The sequence below is a fragment of the Triticum urartu genome, chromosome 4 (assembly GCF_003073215.2).
Source record: "Triticum urartu cultivar G1812 chromosome 4, Tu2.1, whole genome shotgun sequence".
In the NCBI taxonomy this organism is placed as follows: domain Eukaryota; kingdom Viridiplantae; phylum Streptophyta; class Magnoliopsida; order Poales; family Poaceae; genus Triticum; species Triticum urartu.
The window spans coordinates 313,648,905-313,676,370 of record NC_053025.1 but is presented as its reverse complement, the minus strand read 5'-3'; positions in this window follow the sequence as shown (position 1 = coordinate 313,676,370).

The window sequence follows — 27,466 nt, the reverse complement described above, 5'->3', positions numbered from 1 at the left end:
ACTTTTGAAATTTGAATGAGAGTGAATGAAATGACTTTCCCAAACTTTCACCTTCCATTTATGATCTCCATGACATTTAAATAAAACCCTAGAGTGAAGATGATATGACTTCTTCCATTTAAATAAATGAAAAGGGTTTTCAAAATATTTGAATTCCATTTGGAAATATTTCAAATTCGGAAATGTTATGCAAATCAATGAGTTCCATGAGAGAAGATAAAATGACTTCTTAAAATCCTAAGAAAGAGAGTTGGAAGTTTAAAAAAATCAAATTGAAAGTCCCTTTGAAGGTATTTTGAAATCCACTTTCATTTTAGAGTAATTTGGTTTTCATTCAAATTATTTTTCTCCAAACTAAAATATATGGAAATAGGGCAAAATGATTCCCTACAATAGAAAAAGGTAGAAAAATGAGTTTGAAATCATTATGGTATTTTAAAATATTTTTATTTTGTTTTTAAATGAACCAGCATCACTATTTGCCTTATTTGAATCTTTTTAGAGTTTAGTTGCCTCTAAAAATATGTTCATGTTTTAGGATTTCTTTTTCTGAACATTTTGATATATTATATGCGTATATTATATTCCTATATTTGTTTAGTTTATTTTGGTTTTGTTCTATGTTTAAAAGAAAAAGGGAAAACGTTTTTTTAAAAGGCCGAAGCCCAATCACCCTGGCCACCTCGCTCTCTCCCTCGGCCTAGGTGGCCTAGCATCTCGCCCCCGCGCCCGAAACCCCTTCGCACCACCCGCCCGCCCGCTCCCTCGCTCGCCTGCCTCTCCCGCTGACGGGTGGACCCCGCTCGTCGTCTCCCTCCACTGCCCCTTTCGTGTTCATCACGGGCATAGTTCCCCGAACCAAATCCCGATCGATCCGCTCAGATCCTTGCGCCTCGCGCACGCGAGCCTCCCTATAAATACTGCCGTCCTCATCCTCATCCAATTTTCGTAGAAAGTTGGAAGTTCCCTGCCCGTTTCGTGCGGATCTGATCTCGCTGGAGTTCTCTGCCTGGAGCTCCATTGACTCATGATTCCGGTGACCGTAAGGCACCTCGAGCACCCATGTACCTCTATTTCTTTTCCCCTTGATGTGATTCATCTCCCGACCCCTTAAACTCGTGCAAAATCTTACTGGATCGAGCTCCTGGACGACCACCGAATCTCGCCGGCGCCGCTGCTGCTCCAACCATTCGTCAGCATCACCACAGGCCACCTCCAATACTCACGAGGTCATCCCCGAGTTCGCCTTCATGCCCCACGTCCTGTCCGCCCATCCTAGGAGTTCGCCGACCACCAGGACGAGCGCCACGTCCACGCCCGAACTCCATCGTCATCGTCTTCTCCAAGTTCATCGTCGGCGCTGCTGCCCTGTAAGCCGTCGTTGATCTACTCCATCCGATCTAGAATAGACGACCTTGATTTGTTTAAACGAATAGTTAGTTTTTTGGTAGATCGGTTTTATTTACGATTTAGTCTGTTTTAGATCGAACTGGTTCGCCGATTTTTCTCTTATTAAACACACGTGCATAGTTCTGTTAAGTATCGCCCGAGCGTAATTTAGTTACAGATCGCCCATCTCTTAGCCCAGTAGCAGTAGGCCACGTAGCTAGTGCCCGATTGTTTTTTAGTTTCACGTTCGTTTCTGTTTTAAAAATAGAATAGTAATGTTTTTAGAAAATCAATAACTTTTATGTTTTAGATCCAAATTGAGTGATTCTTTTTGCACCGTGTCACAAAATTGTTGAAGATTCTGTTTGCATACTTAGTTTCCAAATCTGAGTAATTTATATTTGAATTATTTCAAATATGCTTCAAACACTGTTTTGGCTCAAGTTTGAATTCTAGAATAGATTTTTGATTGATTCCTTTTGCTAATGCTTTGTTATTGTTTTGCCTATCCAGAAGCATTTATTTATTTTTAGTTTATTTTAAATTATGTTTTTAGCAAGAACAATATTGTTTTATTTAAATAGTTGTTTTAGTCATCCAGTTAGTGTTTTTAATTATTTTTAGTTAATTGTGTCTGTAGACTTTCACATGTTATATGTTTCTGTTGGACTACAGTAGAAATTTTTTTTGTGGTATTTGTTAGTGTTTATATACTGCTTTTGTATTTGCTTGTTTAGTTCAGAATGATAGTTGATAAAAATAGTTTTATTAGTTTTAAAAGTAATTAGTTTTGCCACTTCAAGTTATGTTGTTATTGATTCCGTTATTAGGTGTAAATTAGTTTCATAATTATTTTAGTATTGTTCACTATTGTCTTAGTGTTTTGCTAGTTGTTATAGTTGTTCTGGTGTTAACTAGTTAGTTATAATAGTTTTCATACTAGTTCTTTTTGCTAGTAAATGCTTTTGTAAATTATTTTCTGTTGTTTCATTAGAATTATATTTTCTTTTCTGTAGAAATGTTATTAGAGTAATCTAATTTTATTATGAAAGTATTGACTGTTACTATGTGAGTTGGTTCCCCTCTTGTTTTCTTGATGTTTTCTTTGGAATTCTATTTGGTTTTCTTTGATTTCATTATGGATTTTTTTTGTTATCTTGATTGAAAGAATTGATTGCTAGAACTGTTGCTTATGTGAATACAATGTTTGACTATATCAAAGTTTCCGAGAGCGGTAATATCTTCATCAACTTCCCAAGCAAGTTCACTTTGACCATGTTTTTCATACCTATGTTTTATTTGCATGTAGCAGCACCATTTCAACAATCCGTCCAGTAGTGTTACTGAATCTTTTAGTTGAGTAGAATACATGAGGTAGGAACCCATCTCCCTGTTACCAAGCCCAGGATGTTGTTTAGTTTCAATGCTTCGCTATAGTAGATGGGATTGGTATGAGTGCTCGGGAGTGGTGTGAGAATGGAGGACTCTATGTCAATGACGACAACTTCATGATGGCATCAGCAAGGGACTGCATCTTCAGGACCTCAAGACTCAAGACAGGAATTCAATACACACTACTGGGTGAAGGATAGTTTAGATGGGCATCCTGGAGCAACCAGTGGCTGACCCGGAGTGCATGGAGAAGCTCCATGACATCTTGCGGAAAGCTTCACCTAGACTCAAAGAGACGAAAGAATACTTCACGCCTGGAAGCTTACCTGTGCAAGCTCAAGTCATTATGGGCTCTGGCTTGGTTGACCTTAGTTGTGACTTTGGCTGGGATGGTGCTAGTAGATGTAGAACTATGGTAGGATTGGATGAGCACCGAAAAGTGGTTAGGGGAACTCTTCGAAAGACCATGTTTTGGTCGTCTTGTTCTCAAACACCCTGAAGTGCGAGAACGTAAAAAAGAGGGATCAAATCTTGTGGGTAAAGTCTACAAACCTCTGCAGAGCGTTAAAACCTAATCGATTAGCCATGTCCTCGGTTAAGGACAATTTGAGCCTCTGGACTTAGATCTTTCTCGGAACTCTCAACACCGGACTGATAACTTAATTGTGGGCAACTTATGATGATTCGGGCTATGAGACATCGGTTGGCAGAACCATGTCATGATAAAAAAACTCCATAGTACAGACTCCAATTATTTCCTTTGTTGTAGGGAAAATAAACCAGCTTTTACACAAAACAAAACTCATACCTAGAGGCACAAAGCCATATTGCATACAATATAGTTTATCATCTATTCTCTCATATTGTGATCTTGCCGGTACATTCAATGTACTCACCTACACGGCTGCAACATATCATGTTGCAGGATTATTTTTCTATGACGAGTGAGTTTTGTTGTTGGGTTACGGTCTACACTCACCCTGCCGATGGCGTTGATGGGACCCCGCACCCGATTGTTTGTTTCCGTTGAGATTTATGAGGTATATATTGGTTTTACGTTATTTATACATGTGATTGCACTTTGATATATGCATTGATGTACTGTGTGTCACTACTACAGGATGCTAATGCGACACTACAATCAGAGACCCTTCGACAAAACTGTGTGCGATGCAATAATCGTAAACAGTGGTGTAAAATAACCATCAAAAAGGTGTAAAATGTTTGCGATGGCGGGCACATCAAACACGGTTCAGATTTTAGTTGCGTGTGTGATGCTGGGCATACGGTTGATCCATACGAACTGTCTGCAATTAGACAGAACAACAGAAATAGTTGCCATATCAATGTGTGTGCGATATGCGGCATATAGTTCGCTCTGATGAACTATTTGTGATGATCGAGGTGAACACAAATGATTCGGCGTAACAAGATGTGTGTGATACCTGGCAAACAGGTCGATAATCAGAATTGTGTGTGATCATTATAGACAGCCCATACAGACTTTTTTTGTTAATTGTGTGTTCGTCAGGGAACACAATTCAACAAACCAACTTGTGGGCGATAATGTAGAAGATCTTTGTCGAATACTTATTACTAACCGTCTGCGATGAGATTGACAGCATAAACAGAGATAACAAATTAATATGAGAGAACGGAAATAGAGATATGTATAGTCTGCTTAATTTAGTCCTTCTTCTTCTTCTTCTTCTTCTTCTTCTTCTTGTTTGATGGCCCTGCGACATCGTCTTGGCGAGGATGCTTCTTGCTGCTGACGGTTGGCTTTTCATTGCCGCCGCCGTCGTCATCATCGTTGCTGTCTTCATCGTCCTCCTCCTTGTTCGACCATTCCTCCTCCTCATCATCGTCGTCCTCTTCTCCGTCCTCCGACGGTCCTCGCCCATCTGGTTGTTGTCTGACGACTCCGGAGGCGGCGTCCCTTCCATGATCCGGATATAATCGAGGTCTGGGCTCGACGCCTGACTCATGGAAGACGAGTGGGATGATTCCGATGTTGACCTATCATCGGGCACCAGACTGCACTACAAAAAAAAGACACATCCGTGACATTTTGGACCGAACGAAAAAAATTATGTCGTGCTTATGACACTTCTATGACAATAATTGTGACAAAACCCGGTATCATCATAGATGTGGTGGGCTCCTACTTCTATGACAAAAAACATGACAGAAAATGGGCTTTTCATCCTGGGCGGGCCGGAGACGCAACTGTATGACATTCTTTGGGCCATGCATGATGAAAAAACCATGGTAGAAGCGAGGGCGAGGAAAATATCAGGGGAGTTCCTGGTGACGGTGGGTGGTCGGGGGCCGAGCGATGCACGTTTCTCTCATAGGTATGCGCGTGTGTGCGAGGCGTTGCGCTCTAACTAAACCTGAGTGAGGTGTTGGGCTCTAACTGAACCCGAGCGATTGCACTAGCTACGTTACTGAACCCGATTAATCGATCCCTTGCTGTTAACTGAACCGAGTGATTCCTTCGCTACTGCTACTAACTGAAGCCAATCCATGCTGCCTCTTGATGAACAGTGAGCGTTGTTGGGGGTTTGGATGAACAATTCCCGGTGGGGGTTGGATGAACAGGACCCCGTGGAGGGCTGGATGAATAGGACGACCCCGTGGAGGGCTGGTTGAATAGTAGCCGGTGAAGGGCTGGATGAACAGTGGCCCGTGGAGGGGTGGTTGAACAGGACCCCATCGAGAGGGCTGCTTGAACAGTAGCCAGTGGAGGAGCGCGCGGTGGAGGCTGGATGAACAGGAGCCCGTGGATGAATAGTCGTAGGTGGAGGCTGGAGAAGGTCGACGGTGGATGAACAGTAGCCCGTGGAGGCTGGAGGAGGTCGACGGTGGAGATGAACAGTATCTTATGGAGTCCCTTTTGCGGTACGCCACACCCCTCCCGATGAACATGACCCCCGTTTCAACCGTAGCGCTCCAACACAAGTCTGTTTCCTTCGTTTTGTGGTACGCCACACCCCTCTCGATTAATAGGACCCCGTTTGAACCATAGGAGGTCCAAGAGAAGTCTGTTTCCTCCGTTTTGTGGTACGCTAGTCCCCTCCCGATGAACAGGATCCCGTTTCGACCATGCCCGATCGAACACAAGGTTGTTTCCTCCATTCTGCGTTACGCCAGGCCTCGTTTCCATTGGTTGTCCCGTCCAAGCCGGTTGGCTCCCGATGAACATCACGTGTTCCGTTGCCTCCTGATGAACATGACGCATTCCATTGCCTCCCCATGAACACAAAGACGACACAGTTTCTCCATTCCGACCCAGCCATGTACACGAGCCCTGGTCGTACGTATGCACGAGTAGGCGTTCGAGAGTCCGCTCGTATGTACGTACGTGGTCGTATTTACTTTCTTGCACCCTGGCTGCTGTACATACATGTAGATGCTACGTGCGCGCCTCTACTATGACACATGCGTGCCTCTACTACGACACGTGCCCTTCCTTACACGGCCAGGGTTCATCGCTGCAGCCTGCAGACAGACCGATCGTATGTACGTACACGTTCACGACCAGAATGACAACGCTACGTACACTTCGACTAGTTGGGTCCTGACTGTCAGTCACTTCCTTGCATGCAAAGATGTACCTAGTGGGTCCCAGCAGTCAGGGGGGCAAATCATTTTTTGCCCATAATATGGACACACTTCCTTGCATGCGAAGATGTAGCTAGTGGGTCCCAGCAGTTAGGGGGGAAACATTTTTTCACGAAATACGGTGGACCGTCCGGTGGGTACCTGCTGTCATGTGGAGGAATCATTATTTTCCACGTAATAAGAGGCACTTCCTTACTGTGGTCGTGGACCCTACTGTCAGCCTCTCCACGTATAGTACTCTTCCGATGGAAGTCGGTCGTTGACCACATTGACCATGCCGCGCCGAGAGCACCAAGGCGGTGGACGATGGAGAGGCCTAGGAAGGGGACGACATGGGGCCGGGGAAGATGCAGCAGTGGATGCCCATGTGGAGGGGGGGACGTGGGTTGACTGCTTCGGCTGTGGTGTGAGGCTGCCGTCGCCGGAGAATAACAGGAGGTGTGGGTGAGTATAGATGGATGGCATGGCTAGCGGTGGCAGCATAACCGGACACGGGAGGCAGGAGCAGGCGGCACGGCCGATGCTGGTTTGGGCGGCTGGAGTAAGAAGACCAGAGGGTGAAGAAGCACGACGACCGTTGGATGGACATCGTACGGTCACTGCAGCTAGAATCGTTTATATTGACTAAGCTGACAAAGCCCTTGGTACGCATCAACTTAGTAGGCCCACAGGTCAGCCTCTGAAATGGTGCACCTCATATGTCAGGGGGAGGAATCATTTTTTGGGAGGCTAAAGCTAGAATATCCGAGATTGAAGAAGAAGCACAACATCCGTTGGATGGACATCCAACGGCCACTGCTGCTAGAACCGTGTGTTGACTATAAGTTGACAAAGCATTGCATACGTGCCAACTTACTTTTTTAGGGGACGCGTCAACTTAGTAGGCCCACAAGTGTGTGGCAGAAAACTTATAGCTCATTTGCAATTTGTAAGAATGTACAACCCATTTTTTAATTCTAATGGAATTTACTACAGCCCATGTGCAATTTGTAAGAATGTACGGCCCATTTTTGAATTCTAATGGAATTTACTACAACCCATTTACAGTTTGTTAAAAGTACAACCCATTTTGTAGCTAGGACAACGATTAATAATTTTAACTAACCGCTCAAAACAGAATTCAATAAAATTTCCCACATTTTGATGGATCTAAAAAAATTTTATCCCGAAATTTCTAGTCAGGTTAAATACAATTTCAATATAAATTTGTATTACGTAAAAATATAATGAAATATTGTGCGTGAAACAATTAATGAAATTAAAATTTTCAAAATCCAAAATAATATTTTATAAACTAATTACGTGTTTGATGCATTTTTTTATAGTTACTGCCCAATTTTTATAATTACATCCCATTCAATATTTCTTAAAGCCCATTTTCTTGTTATGCCTAATGCATTCCACCTAGGAAAGATTTGCAGCCCAGCGGGGATTAGAATAACAAGTTGACCTTGCATAGGTATTCCTCAAAAAAGTATAGCTAGGCTAGCCATTTTCAGCTTGAAAAAAATTAATATCTGGGCTGGATATCTGGCCTGGGCTCGACACGCCACAGCCCGCCCAGTTAATACCCTGCTCCTCTAAACGACAACGAAAACATCGCTCAACAAAAACTTTGCAGTGCTCACACATCAAAAACACAAATACTGCTCGAGCTGCTTGGTCCCAGCTGTCGGCCGCTCCTGTGCAATTCTGCTGTTTATTGACTACATAGGTTGACAATGGTGTGGGACCGTGATGTCAGGAAACCAGGAGGAAGCAAAAAAATTATTATTGCATATAATAAGGAGGCACTCGCGTACGTGTGGCTATGGCCCTGGTGGGTCCCCACTGTCATCCTCTCGAAGTAAAGTCATCTGCTCATTCCTCATGTCCGTTGACCATGTTGACAACGCGAGATGGCGATGCCACCACGAGCGCAACAACTCGAAGGGCGACGGAGAGGGCCTCCAGGGCCCTACGGATGGTCTGATACAGCGCCCGCTGCTTATTCGGGAAGCCAGGATCATAGGGCCACATGTCCGCGATGACATTGTCGTTCACTTGTTTACCGGTGCTCATTGAGGAGACCGAGGTTGCAGCATAGGTCCTCCTGCACTGGTAGCTCTTCCGCCATTGGGGCGCCGAAGTGAGGCTACACCTGCTCTATGGTGAACACGGCATGAACCGGCTTGGACAGTGGCGCCGGCTCCTGGTCGGAAGCTACGTCCATTGTCTGATTGTCGTCGCTCACCTCGGCGAGCTCGCTGGCGAGCCAGCATGTCTGGTTGCTAGACCGACCCGCTGCCAAGCACAAGTCTGACTGCCCTTGCCCACCCAGACCGCCTCCCTCGCCCGCACGCGCTTTCCACCCGAAACGGTCAGCGCCGCCTGCCCCGCTTCCCTATGCAGGTGATTGCTCCGCCTTCAAACAACACAAGTGTCGTCCGTCCGTCCGCCGCCCACATTAATGATATGCGGTAGCCGAGGCGGCGACTCTGGCTCCACACGTCCGTCCCTCCGCCGCCCACCATTGCTTTGTAAACTGCTGCGCCGGCCATAGCCGCAGTCATCCGCCTCCATTCCCTTTATTCTGTCCACACCACTACTGCCCACCATGGCTTCCTCGCGCTCCAGCGCTCTTCGGGATGGGCGGACGACGGACCAAGCCGGCAGGCACCTGGAGGACGACGACGTCCCAATGGAGAACATGGTAGTCGACGATCCGGCGCCAACCCCCTCCTCCGCGCCATCCTCGTCGGTGCATTGCACCATGACCATCGGTGAGGCCCGTGCCCAATACATGGACACGGTGAGGCAGAAGCGTGAGGAGCAGTTCTGGGAGGCATAGGCCGAGGCCGCCTACAACCACCATCTCCTCCAGGAGCACCTGCAGGCGGAGGAGCAGATCGCCGCGGAGCGGGCGGAGTAGGAGGCGTTGCTCGACTCTTAACGCTCTGTCTGCGAGGGCAGCGTCGAGCGCTGGCGATACCGCATGCGGGTGGCAGAGGTTGCGGCCGCCTACAAAGAGGGTGATGAAGTGGGTGAGGCGCTGTTTGGCGAGACCGAGGACGAGGCAGAGGACAATGCCGGCTCTGACGAGTCCCTGCTCCGTTGGCGTCGACGAGGTCCTGCTCAGCCGAGGCCCTGCGGTGCCAACAATGAGGCAGAGGACACCGCCACCTCCGCCGATGCCCCGCCCTGCAAGCATCGAGGCAAAGGATTTCTCCGGCTTCGATGAGGCCCTTCTCCACATAGGACCCGCTATGCCAACAACGAGGTAGAGGACATCGCCGGCTCCGCCAAGGCGCCACCCCGCTGGCACCTAGGCGGAGGACCTCGCCGGCTTCGGCGAGGCCCTACTCCGCCGAGGCCCCGCCCCACCAACAACGAGGTAGAGAACATCATCGGCTCAGCCGAGTCCCCACCCTGCTGGCAACGAGGGGGGGATTTCCCCCACTCCGCCAAGGCACCGCCCCGCCGGCAATGAGACAGAGCACATCGTTGGCTCCGTCGAGGCCCCGCCCTGCTGCCAACGAGGCCGTGCCACACAGAAAATGAGGAAGAGTATAACAGGGTAGGTCGCTGCCGCTCGGGTCCAAGTAAGGCGACCAGCAGTTAAGTAACTAAAGCTCGGTCCGCTGGAGAAGAAGCTTCTGTTCGGCTCGGCCAAACACAGGTGGGTAGCTTTAGTTAATTAATTATACCTCCAGCGCACCCCTTTTTAGTTCAAGAATGTATGAAATGTAATGAAATCCGACATGTTTATATGAAATCCGACCGTGTACGAATGAATTTAGTTTGATTAGTTCGAATTCTTGTATCACTGGCATTGGATGAACATGCAAAACAAGACGTACCACCATTATACCCAGGGTGATCACCTCATTTGCAGCAGTTTCACATGTACTCCCTCCAGTCCTTTTTAGTCTGCATACAAGTTTTATCTGCAGTCAAAGTATCTCTACTTTGACCAATCTTATAGAAAAAAGTATGAACATTCACAATGTAAAATCAACTGACTTGAAAGAAATCTAATATGCGAAGTAAAAAGGAACAGAGGGAGTACAAAGAGTTTGAACAGCTTCTTAGCATTCCTGTACATTGCAATCAAACACACAGGACTGGCAATTCATAGAGAACATTCAAAACAATCAATGATTATGCATCTCAGCGATTCACATGTCAGAGCCAATATATACTTCACAACTAAAGAATAAAGAAAAATCGATCGATGTTGGGCGTCCCATTCGAAAATATCAAACGCATGTCTTCTTGCTAACATCAATGTGAAATTTTTGACAAGGTTGTCCCATTCCAAAATGTCAAATGCGTGTTGTTTTGTGCACATCAATGAGCAAACATTGACAAGGTTTTCCCATTCCAAAATATCAAATGCCTACAATTGTGGAATGGGCAGGGTTTTCCATCAGTTCGGACATTGACATGGCACCTCGTGCTAAATAAACCAGTTGTTCTTTTTGTGCAGTTCCACCAAAATCAACCAAATTCGCTCGTAGCTTGTATGATTTCTCCTTTATATGTTGCAACTCCTTGAACATATCGGCACCTCCTTTCTTGTGGTGGAAATGAATGATTTGATGTATTCATCAACATTTTGTGCAATTCCCATTGAAATCAAGCTAAGCACCCCTATTTGCACAAATACAAAATAAGTGATTAGTATAAAGGAAACTGTACTATGAATTGACAGTTTAAACAGGCACCTACATGGTCCATGTAGAGCACACATTAAAAAAATGGAACTCACCAGAAAGAATCCTAGAACAACATTGTACTTGTGCATCACAGCAAAAAAGATGGAGATCTGTCAATCCTTCTGAGCTGAAGTTAGTTTGGTCTTCTGGGGAGTAATGTAACCATCCTTCAGCTGTTCCTTCTGATGAGAAGATAGACATGACTTCTTCATCCTGGCATAATCGGAACTAGTCACTTCACGTACTCCATATTCTTCTTCAGAGGAGGATGATCCTGTTGTGCAAACACAAGAGGACAACTAAATGGTAGCATCCCTGTTTGCTCGAAAAAAGGAAAGGAAATATTTAAAACAACACATATGAAGCACTTCTCAAGGACAATACCACTTTCTCATGACAATATCAAAACAGTAGCACAACACCAATAGAGATGAAAAAGCTCAATCATATGGATGAAATCTGTGGGAAAGTACCAACCTTTGTCAGGAGGCTTATTGTGTAGAGCATATAGATCAAGCACTTCTCCGGAACCATCTGTTGTTATCTACTGTGCTTGCCATGCTTACTATATACTCCCCGATTAGTTTAATGTTTCCAACATCTTCTTGTGCAGTTCCACTAAAATATATGGTATCTTCAAAGAAGATCCCTATTTGCACAAGTTGAGATAATTACATATTAAATTAAGAGTGGCATCAAATCAGTGGCAAAACAATTGCTCATTCCAACCATAGCAATAAATTAAGATACAAAACTATATCATTACTTGTGTCATCACAGATCCAGTGCTTCATTACAGCACCGAGAGTTGATTTTTGTTTTTCTTCCGCTTGTTCTTCCCCTTCATCACTTGGTTCAATAATAGACAAGCTTCGCCTTCAATGTAAGATTTAGCATGTCAAATAGGGAGCACAAGTATAGCACTAAACAACGACATTAATTTTCTGATGAAAGTGGCAAAATACAAGCCAAAAGTTGTGAAATATCCTTATCTTACCTCAATGGGATATTATGGTGCACATACGGATTGGAAGTCTTGTCTCCATTTGTGCAGTTCACTAAAATCAAGCAACATTACCGTACAAGTAGCACAACATATGAAAGCACACTGCACAATCATGTGAAAGAAGGCTAGTACTGACCTGTCATGACGCGGAATTCAAACAACTCACAAGAAGAAGATCTGAACCAAATTTGCCAACACGAATAGGAAGTAAGATCTCCTCTTGTGCAGTTCCACTAAGATCAAGCAATCAAGCAACGTTGTCGGTGTGACATTTTAGTTGAACTGCACAAAACACTCTTAAAACAAAAGTGTTTTGTGCAGTACAACAAAAGGTCGCAATAGCAACAAGGTGAAGTAGATAACCCTGTTTACACAGAGGTGCAAAGGAAACAACAAGTGGTCAATAATGGTGGATGACACAGAAGCCAACAAAAAGAAGCATCTAACTTATCTAAATGGGAAAGAAAGCAAGACAGTAGCATTTCTGAAATGGTGGCATTGATTCATATTAATAGAGAGATTATATTAACAATAAAATTCATTAAACATGTAATTTCCTTTTAACTGTGGCATTGCATCAATTTTCCAGCGGCATTATTAGAGGGTGTTTGTTTACAGGGACTTTTCGGTGTAGGGACTAAAAAAGCCCCTTTTAGTCCCATCTAAACCAAACAGGAGGGACTTTTTGACTAGCCACAATGGAGAGTAACATACACATATCCCTAGGCTATCTTACTACCTTCATAGTGGGTAGTAACTTAGGTGTGGTGTCATGCAAAGCTTCATTTATTAGGTTATAGACTCATATTGCATTGGGAGATGTGATGTTACAATAACTAGCTAAGTTACTAGAACTACCTCTCTCTTCATTAACTCATTGCCACATAGACAAACTTGCTGAGTTGGACTCGAAGTTACTGCTGAAGTTACTTCAACTATGGCTAGTGTTAGGGACTAAAAGTGGGCATTTGGGACTAAAGAAAGAAGACCCTAAGGGGGAGTCTTTCTAGGACTTTTTCCAATAGTTGCCCCTGCCCCGCATCGCACCTTATCTCTATTAGTTCATTACTAGGGGTAACATGGTCTTTTAGCATGTCATTTAATAACCTCTAGTCTATGTATAGTCCTTGGAACCAAGCAGGTAGGGACTAGGGACTTTTTAGTTGGGACTAAAAAAGTCCTAGGACTTTTTAACCAAACAGGGCCTTAGATTAACAAAAATTGATGTATGAAGGGGTGATGCATAGTCTGTTGCAACAAAGAACAAACAACCAAGGAGCATATTTGTGTTGGTCCCAGTTTTGTTATCTTTAGACACCTTTCCCTATGTGAGCGCAGAAAATCTAGTCCTGCTCAAACTCTACAGCCTTGTCCCCCAAAACAAAAAGATCAGTCCGTTACAGATGTGTGTACCGCGTTTGTCATTGTTTTCCCTTTTCGACCAACATAGGTGTTGGATAGCCAGCCTGTACTAGTACTTTCCCCCTTCCTTTCCTCTTTGAACCACGTCCTAGATTCATGCTATACAACTTTCCCCACTACTTTCCCCCTTCCTTTCCTCTTTGAATCACGTCATAGATTCATGCTATACAACTTTCCCCACTACTTTCCCCCCTTCCTTTCCTTTTTGAACCACGTCATGGATTCATGCTATGCAACTTTCCCCACTACTTCACCCCATTCCTTTCCTCTTTGAACCACGTCCTAGATTCATGCTATACAACTTTCCCCACTACTTTCCTGTTTGATCCAACACCTAGATTCAAGTGCAGAAGCGGAAAAAGCCCACATGTCGCTAGAGCAATGCATGTGGAATAAGTAAATTATATCTTAAGGTTCTTGGGGTGTGGTTCGGTGGGCGACCGGAGGCCATTCTACCCACATTATGTACGGCGGCGAGGAAGAAGGGGTCAGAGGCCCTCCTACGCCGCCGCTGGGTGAAAGAGAACAGCTGCGCCGGTAGTGGATTCCCTCCCTCGCCGACGGCGACAGCGTTAAGCCTCCTTCCCTTCCCGGCAGACAGATCCTGCCGGCTCTTTGACCACCAGTGAGGGGAGACAGAGAGGCCAACGAAGTCTTGTTTAGATCTGGAGAGGGTGAGAGAGTGTGAAGAGAGCAACTACAAGCGCTGAGGATCCAGCGTGTATATATAGTGGAGAGAGACTTTGAAGAGTGCAAACCCTAGAGAACAAGCACCGAGGCCGAGATTGTATAGCTCCGTATCCATCCATTTTGACCAGTCAAAGAATCCTCCTGGCACCGCCCCAGATCACTTTCTCTCTCTATCATGCGGGGCCTACCTGTCATCGGGTGGAAGAAAGAAGTCAAACAAAAACAAAATTATGCTCAAGTGTGGTTATCGAACCCGAGACCTCAAGTTTGATGAGCGAACAGGCTAACCAGCTACACCACCCTCACTTATGTTTAATGCGAGGAAAATAACCTTTATAGTACATTCCTGCATTCGTGTGACAAGCACGCCATGTTTTTTTTTGCGTGGGAGTCATTGGGATTTAAAACATAATCATGTCATGTGGCTTTGGTGGTAAGGTCCTTTGGGATTTAAAGCAGTGTTGGTAGTACAGAAATAATGCAGCCTTAGTCACCTTACCTCTCTCCACGTAGTACGTTGGGTCCCACCAGTCAGAGGGTGAAACAAACAAATTAATAAGAAAAATTAAAAGCGCCAGCGGTGTATCTTACCTCACACATCTCGCTACTGCTCGTGAACACTGTCCAATTGATCCCTTTGTTCGCTCACATACTATTTTAAGTGAATCCTTATTATAATATGCACACAATTTTGGGCACTTGTATTCGACCTAAGTCTTTGTGCCACCGTATCTCATACTACTCTCTCCATCTAGGTGTAATAAGTCATGTTAGAAGGTGCAGCGGGACCAAGGTGCAAGCAGATTGGAGGAGAAGGAGAAGCTTGACCAGTCCTTCCTCCAATCAAAGCCCTGATTTCTGTCTCTAAACGCAACAATTAATCACAACAACTAAGAGATGTCGTTTTAGCTACCATGCAGGGCCACGTATTAACTCGCATGCAAGCTGACTTTGATTTCTTGACTGATCAACGCATAGTTGCACTCCATGCATTGGGTTTCTGGGGGAGATAACAAGGCAGAGTAAGGAGCATTTGGTTACATTGCTAGGCTGGTCATAGTGGTGAGTAACTTGGACTAGTAACATGCATATGCTACTAGTCTATGTTACTATGTTCATAGTGCGTAGTAACATATGGATGGTAACATGCAAGTCTTCATTAATTGAGATATAGACTCATTTTACCTCGGCGTGTGTGTGTGTTTAACAGCATGTGTGTGTTAGAGAGAGCGACACATCGACCGTGGTGTGTAGTGTACGATTTAGCCGCGAGAGTCGGTGCATCCTCTCGTTTCTGGGCGTCCGGTCGGGACAGGCGTACAGCTGCCACGCCCGCTCCTGACCAGCCTGGCCCACCCAAAGCCCCTCCATCGCCCGCGCGTGCTTCCTGCCCGAAACGGTCAACGCCGCTCCAAAGAATCGGTGCCGCATTCATGCCCGGGAAAAGCGGGCGCGACCTCTCACTGGCGCTTGCGTTGAAGGGAGAAGCAGATTCAAGAGTGATGGTTGCTTCGTCCGTCCAACTTACTGTTGGGTCTATGTGATTTGACGGCTCATTGGTCATTAGTAATGAGGTGGTATGACTACTGGATGTCCCACGCTTTCAGCGAAAGGAGGTACTACTAGATTACAATTTTCTCCATTCTTACAGCGGAGAAGTGCGAAAGCAGTGAAAACACGCAGACTTAGTGATTATATGTCCCATCTCACACTATCACCATATTTTCTGGACACCGTGTGACACCTAACTCTTTACATCGTACTGTACTAGTATAGTACGTACTGTAATTTCTCAGCGAGATAAATTTGTATAATGCTATGAAGCTTACAGCTTCTGTTTCCTGTATCTTGCATCCAAGTTTGCCCGTTGCAACATTTCATCAAATACAAAGGAGACTAACATGCATGCTATTGCATCTCAATGATTGATAGATCATAGCCAATATGGATTCCCTCCATTCCAAAATAAGTGTCTCAACTTTATGCAAACTTTAGTACAAAGTTGTACTACTACTAAAGTTGACACTTATTTTGGAATAGGGACAGCTAAAGAAAAAAAGATCCATGCAGTACCTGGCCCTACAAAGTTGTACCTGAGGGATGTCGGGACGTAGGTCAACCTAGAGGAGGGCAGCGGGAGGTGGCAACTGCCCACGTCGCGGCAGTGAGCTAGGGACGAAGGCAACCTCACCGGCTTTCTGAGAGAGAACGACGGGGACCCCTGATCGGGACGTGCCGACAGTGGGTTTTCGCCGTCGGCAACGGCGACCGCATCTACACTAAGCATCCACCCCTTCCCCCGGTGGACGTGATCTGCCGGGATGTTAGAGATGTGGCCACAGTCGTTTTGTGAGAGAGAGTGGGAAGAGAGCAACCCCAGCAAGCAACCGTGTAGGCTTGTCCTGGCTATGTATATAGTGGAGCGGTTTCCTTTTCTCTCCATATGAACCTATTTACATTGCGTACGTGCCACTGAAGAATAAACTTTATTTATAAATGACGCGGCACCGTTCATGCGTGGTTCCCGACCCTCCATCATTTATAAGTGAGTAACTACTACTAGACGCGTCAAATTATCACGTGGGCTGCATCATCTTATAGAAATTAGCTCCACCATGTCACGTGTGAGGTTGGGGAAGACGCAAAGAGTGCTAGTAGTACACTACGTGCGTGGGTGCATGCACATCTTCTCTTCGAGCATGGTTATTAAAAGTATAGCCCACTATTGTACTACCACGTGGTTATTATATATGGGCAAAGAGTATAGGCAGTAATAATAACTAATAAGCCGTGAAATCACGAGCCCACCTTTCTCTATGTTTGACCGAGGAAGCAGCCATCATTTCACTCCTCGTTGAATATCCATCCGCTGCTACCTCTGCGAATAAATAAAAATCCTCTTCTACCTCCATAGCATGGTTAATAATATAGCCATGTCAATCACGACGTAGAAATATCATTCACTAATACAATAGGGCTTGATCTAAGGCTGGTATTTTTTTTACTTTGTCTCTTTCTCTTTTTGTCTCATTTACTCATTGTAACGCCCGGATGATTAAGCTACAGTAAACATACACTAATGATGCCACGTCACCTCCGTTACTGTTATTAACCTCGCGTTAGATCAAAACGTTTCGAAATCTAATAAGAATTTTTGACAAACAATAAAAGTTTTCAATTATGAAAAAAAGTTTGGAATATGACATAATTAAGTTTACTAAATTAGGTTCAACCTATGTATTTTTCCAAAACTAAAATGTTTAGGAAATGTGAGAAAACAGTAAAGAAAATAAACAAAAAGGAAAAGAACAAAAACATAAAAACAAACCCCCCCAAAAAATGAAAAGAGACCCCCCCCCACTGGGCCAGCCGGCCCAAGTGCTAGCCAGGCCAGGCCCTGTCGGGCACCCCCACTCCCCTTAATCCCATCCCCCCGAAACCCTAACCACCCATCCACCCCACTCCTCCCCCACGTCGTTCCCCTCCCCCCGATCCAGATCGGATCGGGGCTCGCACGCTCGACCCCGCCACCTCGTCGGTCTCTCCACATCGCCGCCGATCCCCGCCGCCTGGAGCTGCGCCTCTGCCTCGGCCACCTCACCGGACTGCCTCCTCCATGTTGCCTCGTCTTCGTCCTCCTCCTCAACCCCCACTACCCCGAACCCTACACCCGCCGTGAGACCCGGCCTCTCCCCCTCTCCTCCTCCTCTCCCTCGCGCGCACGCGCTCACGGCTGTGGACTCCTCCCCGCGGCTCCGCTATTGCCGCCGTGACCCCGCTCGACCCTCGCGCCACCCCGCTCGCGTCGTGTGCCCTGTACCACACGCGCACGCCACCCGCACTCGCGGCCACGCCACACGCGCACGCTGCTGCCCTTCGTTGTCCGCCCAGCTCGTGCCCACGCACCTCCTGGCTCCCTTGCTCGCAGCGGCGTGCCCACACCCACGCCCGTGCCGCTCATGCTTGCCCGCCACTCCACTAACCACCTCGGCCTCCTCTTCCCCGCTCACTGTCTCGCTGTGCCACCGCTGCATCGCCGCGGCTGCGATACCCACGTGCGCCCCATGCCGCGCCTTGCCTTCGCCCCGCACGCGCCTGCTCCGGCCACGGCCAGTGTGCCGTGCCGCTGGACTACGCCCGCACCTGAGACGCTTGTCACCATCCGCGTCTCGGCTCCCTCCGCCTTCCTGTCGCCGCCGGCCCCGCCCCGGGCTGCCATGCCCGCCATCGCCCTGCTGGCCGCCTCCGTTGGGGCCCCTCGATGGCTGCCACGCCGCGGCCGACCGCCAATGGCGCCCGGCGGCCTCGCCCCGCTTCCCTCCCACTCGGGCGATGCTCGTGACCCACCGCCCACCGCCCCATTAGCCCGCTATGGCCCCTGTGCCATTGACATGTGGGGCCCAGCCCTCGGAATGTTTAAAAAAGAAGGAAAAGAATTAGAATTAAAAAATATTAATTAATTAATGAACTATATAATTAACTTACTTAATTCGGTTTAAATTAACTCATTAAGATTAATTAACCTGATAACTAATTAACCTAGTTAACTACTGTTAATTAGCTAAACAGTCCCTGACAGGTGGGACCCACCAGTCAGGTTAACCAGGTCAACGGTCAACGTTGGCTACTGACGCCATGTTGATGTTAGGCTGATTAATTAATTTTCGAATTAAATTAATTTATTAAATCCAGAAAATTGATTAAATCTTTTAAAATTAATATAAAATAAACCGTAGCTTGGATGGAAAAACTTTGTAAATGAAAGTTGCTCAGAACGATGAGACAAATCCGAATACGGAGCCCGTTCGCCCGCCACACATCCCTAGCATAGTGAACACGCAACTTCCCTCCTTCGGTTCATATTTCCGAAAACGCGAAACACCGGGGATACTTTCCCGTATGTTTCCCCCCTTCGCCGGTATCACCTCCTACTGCGTTAGGGCACACCTGGCACCGTTACTTGTCATGTCATGCATCGATATGCATCTTTTTGCATTGTATGCATTGTTTCTTCCCCCTGTTCTCTCAGGTAGACTACGAAACTGACGCCGCTGCTGGTGCCCCGATCGACTACGTTGTTGACGACCCCTCCTTGCCAGAGCAGCCAGGCAAGCCCCCCCCTGATCACCAGATATCGCCTATTCTTATCTCTATTGCTTGCATTAGAGTAGTGTAGCATGTTACTGCTTTCGGTTAATCCTATTCTGATGCATAGCATGTCTTTGCTACTACTGTTGTCACCTTTACCTGCAATCCTAATTGCTTAGTATATGATGCTAGTATTCCATCAGTGGCCCTACATTCTTGTCCGTCTGCCAAGCTATACTATCAGGCCGTGATCACTCGGGAGGTGATCACGGGTATATACTTATATACATAATATATGATACTTGTGGTGACTAAAGTCGGGTGGGCTCGTAGAGTACCCGCGAGTGATTCACGGATTGCGACCGAAAGGACGTTTGTCCCGACGGACCTCTGAGTGGACCTTTGTGGCAGAGCGACAGGGCAGGTTGAGACCACCTAGGAGAGAGGTGGGCTTGGCCTTGGTCGGCGTCCGTGGTTACATCAATTAAAAGCTTAACGAGATCTTGGTATTTGATCTGAGTCTGGCCACTGGCGTATACGCACTAACCAACTAAGTGTGAATAGTTATGGGCACTCGACATCGTGGTATCAGCCGAAGCCTTCTTGACATCAACGAGTGAGCGGCACGCGCCGGATTGGACTGGAACGCCTCCTCTTGTATTAGGGAGGCTAGGTCTGCTTCCGTCCGCCCTTGCAATGTGCAGGTGTGCAATGGGCGATGGGCCCAGACCCCTGCGTGCTAAGGATTTAGACCGGCATGCTGACCTCTCTATTGTGCCTAGGTAGGGCTGCAACGTGTGATCTTCCGAGGCCGGGCATGACCCAGGAAAGTGTGTCCGGCTAGAGGGATCGAGCATGTTGGGTTATGTGGTGCACCCCTGCAGGGAAGTTTATCTATTCGAATAGTCGTGTCCCTTGGTAAAAGGACGACCCAGAGTTGTACCTTGACCTTATGACAGCTAGAACCGGATACTTAATAAAACACACCCTTTCAAGTGCCAGATACAACCCGGTGATCTCTCTCTCACAAGGCGACAAGGGGAGGATTGCCGGGTAGGATTATGCTATTTGATGATACTTGGTTAACTTACTATCTACTCTCTTCTACTGCTTCAAGATGGAGGCTGCCAGAAGCATAGTCTTCGATAGGACTAGCTCTCCCCCTCTTATTCTGGCATTCTACAGTTCTGTGCACGTATACTACCCCTTTCATTGATACCAATGCATATGTAGTGTAGTTCCTTTCTTGTGAGTACTTTGGATGAGTACTCACGGTTGCTTTGTTCCCCCCTTTTCCCCCTTTCTATACCTGGATGTTGCGACCAGATGTTGGAGCCCAGGAGACAGACGCCACCATCGATGATGACTCCTACTACACTGGAGGTTACTACTACTACGTGCAGGCCGCCGCCGACGACCAGGAGTAGCTTAGGAGGATCCCAGGCAGGAGGCTTGCGCCTCTTTCGATCTGTATCCCAGTTTGTGCTAGACATCTTATGGCAACTTGTTTAACTTATGTCTTTACTCAGATATTGTTGCTTCCGCTGACACGTCTATGATCGAGCTCTTGTATTCGAGCCCTCGAGGCCCCTGGCTTGTAATATGATGCTTGTATGACTTATTTTATTTTTAGAGTTGTGTTGTGATATCTTCCCGTGAGTCCCTGATCTTGATCGTACCCGTTTGCGTGTATGATTAGTGTACGGTTAGATCGGGGGCGTCAGAAGTTGGTATCAGAGCTGACTGCCTGTAGGAATCTCCCTTCCACACTCCTTGGCCGAAGTCGAGTCTAGACATTGCAAAACTTTTACTAGCATGGTTGTGTGTCTTACAAGCTCACGTCACCATTTGGGTGGTATTAGGATCTTTTACTCCTCGATCTTTACTCCGGGACTATGAACTCTCTTCTACTCGGGTTAAAAGAATTTGCTAACTCTAACGTTAGGATCCCGTCACCACATTCACCCCAAAGCTGGATAAGCCCTAGTTATTCCTTAGAGTAGTATTTTGAACAATACCCACACTGTCATTTGACACCTTTGAAACATCTTTGTTTTCAGATGGAACCAACGAGGCAGGTCATGCGCCACACGACGGCCATTGGTGTCCCAGGTTCACCTGCTGTGTTAGCTGAGATGATGACCTATTTGGGTTATCGCTGGCACCCTGAGTACACCGTGTACGAGCAGTACCAGGACTTTAACCAGGAGCAGTACCGTGCCATCATCCACCTCTACTCTCGGGAGTATGACTCCACTACTATGCTGCACACTGCTCATGGTGTTGGAGTGACCATCAATATGGTAGTCCACGATGCTTCTTATGCTACTCTGACACGTCTTCATGGAGAATATCAAGAGTTGGACACCTCCCCCTTCAGGCACATTGCTATCACATCCGACGAGGGTGCGGAAGGATGCTACACTTCTGCCTACTCCACCATCACCCGAGAGCTCTTCTACCATCAGAACCTGGTTCTGCATGCTGATGGGCTGGATAGAGCCAACCAAGCTCTTCGCCACAAGTTGTACACCACCCGTCAGCACCTTTACCGTGCTCTGATGCTACCGTACCCCTTGGTCCGATCTGGTGAGCTGTCGCGATCTGCAATCTACCCAGCCAGGACCGTGATGCCCCAGGGTGTCGGCTGGCCAGATGTGGCAGGCTACCCTCCCACACTTGGTCCTCTTCTGCCACCTGAGCGTCGGGTTCTGCACCATAGTATCCGCGGACCCTAGACTACTGACGTGGAGGACTTCCCATCGCGTCACTACCAGCTGTCAGGGTACACCTACCGCCACAGTTCCTCCTGGGACTGATGTAGGCTTGCTTATTAGTATTAGATGCATTCGCCGCGAGCCTGCATGCCGCCTATGATGTCTTTAGTCTGTGTATTAAACTCTGTGTACCGAACTCTATTCATGATCCCTTTTGTAAGATATGCCGACTACTATGTAGTATCTATCGTGCTCCTTTCATTATGCATGTTTCATCATGAATGATTCTAGTCCTTGCAAATTTCTCAATGCTGAACTACCACAAGATGGTTAGACCAGGTGGTCGTGGTCATGGTGGCGATGCCCCACCACCGCCTGAGTACATGGATGGTATGATCCAACAGCTCAAGCTGAATCGCCAGTTCATGGAGAATATTATGGCTCAATTCTCTCGCCCCAATATGAACCAGCAGCTAGCCCAAGTGACTCTGCAGGATTTCATGCACCTCAACCCAACTGTGTACCACAGCTCAACTCAGCCTCCGGATGCTGATGACTGGCTCCGTGACATCACCTATAAGATGGAGTCTGCTAATGTAGCCCCTGCCAGCTATGTCACCATCGTTTCCTTCTTTCTGAAGGGGGCCGCTGCTCAATGGTGGGACAGCCACAGGCGTACTCTGCCAGTTGGAACAATCATCACCTAGCCGGACTTCCAACACTACAAAAAAAAGACACATCCGTGACATTTTGGGCCGAACGAAATTTTTTTCTGTCATACATATGACACTTCTATGACGATAATTGTGACAAAACCCGGTATCATCATAGATGTGGTGGGCTCCTACTTCTATGACAAAAAAATCATGACAGAAAATGGGCTTTTTGTCCTGGGCGGGCCGGAGACGCACCTGCATGACATTCTTTGGGCCGTCCATGATGGAAAAAACCATGGTAGAAGCGAGGGGGAGGAAAATTTTGGGGAGTTCCCGGTTACGGTGGGAGGTCGGGGGCCGAGCGATGCGCGTTTCTCTCGTACACGTACGCGCGTGTGTGCGAGGCATTGGCTCTAACTGAACCCGAGCGAGGCGTTGGGCTCTAACTAAACCCGAGCGATTGCACTGCAGGCTACGCGTTACTGAACCCGAGCGATCGATCGATGGCTGTTAACTGAACCCGATCGAGCGATTCCTTCACTACTGCTGCTAACTGAAGCCGATCGATGGGATGAACAGTGAGCGTTGCGGGGGGTTTGGATGAACAGTGAGCGGTGGTGTTGCCTCTGGATGAACAGGACCCCGTGGTGTGGTGGAGGGCTGGATGAACAGTAGACGGTGGAGGGGTGCCCGTGGAGGGGTGGATGAACAGGAACCCGTGGTGTGGAGGGCTGGATGAACAGTAGACGATGGAGGGGTGCCCGTGGAGGGGTGGTTGAACAGGACCCCATGGTGTGGAGGGCTGGATGAACAGTAGATGGTGGAGGGGTGGTTGAAGAGTAGCCGGTGGAGTAGCACGCGGTGGAGGCTGGATGAACAGGAGCCCGTGGAGGCTGGAGGAGGTCGACAGTGGAGATGAACAGTATCCCGTGGAGTCCCATTTTGCGGTACACCACACCCCTCCCGATGAACAGGACCCCCGTTTCGACCGTAGCGCTCGAACACAAGTCTGTTTCATCCGTTTTGTGGTACGCCACACCCCTCCTGATCAACAGGACCTCCATTTCGACCGTAGGAGGTCCGTTTCCTCCGTTTTGCGGTACGCCAGACCCCTCCCAATGAACATGATCCCGTTTCAAACATGGCCGGTCGAACACAAGGCCATTTCCTCCGTTCTGCGGTACGCCAGGCCTCGTTTCCATCGCCTGTTCCGTCCAAGCCCTCCCGATGAACACGACGCATTCCGTTGCCTCCCCATGAACACGACGCATTCCGTTGCCTCCCCATGAACACGACGACGATGCGGTTTCTCCGTTCCGACCCAACCATGTACACGAGCCCTAGCCATACGTATGCGCGAGTAGGCGTTCGAGACCCCGCCCGTATGTACACATATGTGGCCGTATTTTCTTTCTTGCACCCTGGCCGCTGTACGTACGTGTAAATGCTACATGCGCACCTCTACTACAACACGTGCACGCCTCTACTATGACACGTGCGCGCCTCTACATCGACCAGTATGTACGTACACATTCGCGACCAGAATGACAATGCTACGTACGCTTCGACCAGGTGGGTCCCGACTGTCAGGCACTTCCTTGCCTACGAAGATGTAGCTGGTGGGTCCCAACAGTCAGGGGGCAAATCGTTTTTTTTGCCCGGACGCACTTCCTTGCGTGCGAAGGTATAGCTGGTGGGTCCCAGCAGTCAGGGGGAAACATTTTTTCGCGAAATACGGTGGCCCGTCCGGTGGGTCCCGCTGTTAGGTGGAGGAATAATTATTTTGCACGTAATAAGGAGGCACTTCCTTGCTGCGGCCGTGGACCCAGCTGTCAGCCTCTCCTCGTACAGTCCACGTCTGATGGAAGCCGTTCCTTGACCACGTTGACCACGCCGCGTCGAGAGCACCAGGGCGGTGGACGACGGCGAGGCCTAGGAAGGGGACGACGCGGAGCCATCCACCCACGCGTAGAGGAGTACGAGGGTTCACTGGTTCGCTGCGGTGTGAGGTTGTCGTCGCCGCAGAATAACAGGGGGTGTGGGTGAGTAGAGGGATGGCCTGGCCAGCGGTGGGAGTAGTAGGGGGCGGCGAGGCCTCCGCCGCATCGCAGCCGGCCACGGGAGGCAGGAGCACGAGGCATGACCGGCGCTAGTTTGGGCGGCTGGAGCAAGAAGACCAGAGGTTGAAGAAGCACTATGGCCGTTGGATGGACATCGCACAGTCACTGGAGCTAGAATCGTGCATATTGACTAAGTTGACAAAGCCCTCCGTCCCCGTCAACTTGGTAGGCCCACAAGTCAGCCTGCCACTATACTGGGTCCCAGCTAACAGGGGGAGTATTCATTTTTTTGTGCGTAATAAGGAGGCACTTCCTTGCGTGCGAAGATATAGCTGGTGGGTCCGAGTTGTCAGCGGTGGTAACGTTTTTTTCGTGAAATATAGAGGCCCTTTCGGTGGGTCCCTGATGTCAGGTGAAGGAATCATTATTTTGCGCGTAATAAGGAGGCATTTCCTTGCGTGCGGCCGTGGACCCAGCTGTCGGCCTCTCCACGTAAATTCCACTTCAGATGCATGTCGGTCGTTGACCACGTTGACCAGGCCGCGCCGAGAGCACCAGGGCGGTGGACGACGGCGAGGCCTAGGAAGGGAACGACACGGAGGCAGGGAAGACTCGTCAATTGTTTCCCACGCGGAGGGGAGTACGACTCTACGAGGGTTTATGGGTTCGTCTGCCGTCGCCGGAGAATAACAGCAGGTGTGGGTGAGTAGAGGGATGGCTAGGCCAGCGATGGGAGTATGGTGGGGCGGTGAGGCCTGCACGGCAGCAGAGCCGGCCGCGGGGAGGAGGGAGCAGGCAGTCCCGCCGTCGCCTGTTTGAGCGGCTGGAGCAGGAAGAGCAGAGATTGAAGAAGCACGACGGCCGTTGGATGGCCATCCAACAATCACTGCTTGTGCGTCAACCTTTTTTAGGAAAGCCCCAAATCTGTGGAAAACAGCATACAACCCATTTGCTAATTCTTAAGGTTTTTTTTGGAGCCCATATTATTTTTGTTAGCATTACAGCCCATATTGTGGCCACGGTAATAAATTATATGAAATTTTGCATATTTAGGTGCGGTCTGAACTGTTTTTAATCCTGAAATTTCGACTCACATTCAAACTGATTTTAAAAATAAATGTATATCAATATAAAATCCAACAAATTCTCCACGCATAACAATTAATGTAATTTAAAATCTCGAAATGAAAAAAAAGATATTTGAAACTAATTGTCGGTTTGATGTGTTTTAAAAATGTACAACCCATTTCTCCTTACTGATGGCCATTTTCTCGGCTAGCCGAATGAAAGCTCTCCTTGTCTTGAAAGATTTGCAGCCCAACAGGCCTGACAAAGCGACTTGGCAAATCACAAAAAAACTGGGCTGTGGCCGTGGACCCAGCTGTCAGCCCATTTGTTTTTTAGTCCATTTGGTGGGCTGGGTGAAACAATGATGTAGCATCTATGCAGCCCATTTAAATCCCATTTGCATTTTTCTCGAAAGCCGCGGACTTGCTGGGCTAGGTGAAAATATCATGTTGGAGACGGAGAAATGTTATAAAAACATAAACACATGATTGCACGTCAGTAAAATCTTTGCAAGCTTATGTACGCAACCACTAGGAGTTAACTTGCCAAGTTATATATAAACAATTATTATTATTATTTTGTAAGAACTTTCAACTTACGAAATAAAATATCATTTTAATTTGATGAGTTAATAGTACGTGGGGTATTATTATTTTTTAGGCTAGACATGGGACAGTTGAGTTGGTTCTAGGGGAAAGTACTGGGAGAAAACTCAGTTTACATCGAAAAAGAAATTGGGAGAAAATTCAGAGACCTGCTGAGTCCACCTGAGGAGGGGAATATGTTGGGAGGAAGGAGATTCAAAGCACGGCAGCTGAGTGAACTAGTTTTTTTACGGACAAGTGAACTAGTTTACATACATAAGCAAGTTGCCACTAAAAAAGCAATCAGGTTAATGGGTTCTTAAAAGAAATATTTCGGACAAAACAGATAATTAATTACGACACATAGGCTAATGCATGAAACACTCACATGATAAAGGTGCTCATAAACAGATAAAGTACAACATGTAGACCTTCCTGGCACGCTTGATCATGACGCTGCGGCTGTCCGTGTACTCGTCGGTTACGGGAAGCAGACACGCCCTCATGTCCAAGATCTGCATGTACATGTCGTAGCATGCGTATGCGCCCTTGGCCGCATAGGTTATGTAGGCTAGATTCAGAGGTACCTCCCATGTGTTCAGGTCGTCTTCTTCATGTTGGCGTATCAGGGGTCGATGATGGTCTCAGCGAGGTCAACCACGGAGTCCTTCTCCTGCCCGTTGCTGATGATCTTGTATTGCTTTTGGATGTCGACAAACTTGCTGCACCAGATGGCCGAATCGCCGCGTTCTTCCTTCTCTCCACCGTAGCGAAGGTGCAGTTGGCACTGCCGATTAAACGGGCGAATGCTCCAGAACCTGGTGCAGCCATAGGACTGAGGCGAGGCAGAGCTTCACCGAGTCCGTATCGTTGGTGTACATCACATTCAACTTGGTGCAGCCATAGGACTGAACGGCAAACTCAAAGGGGAACTCCTTGCTGAAGCCCATATCCAACAGGCTCACCCCTCGGATCGCCATTGGAGTCTCTTCGAGTGAACGAGTGTGTAGGCGGCGGCAGTAGTTCGTTTTTCAGCTCTTGGGGAACTGGATTCAATAGTAAGCTGAGTG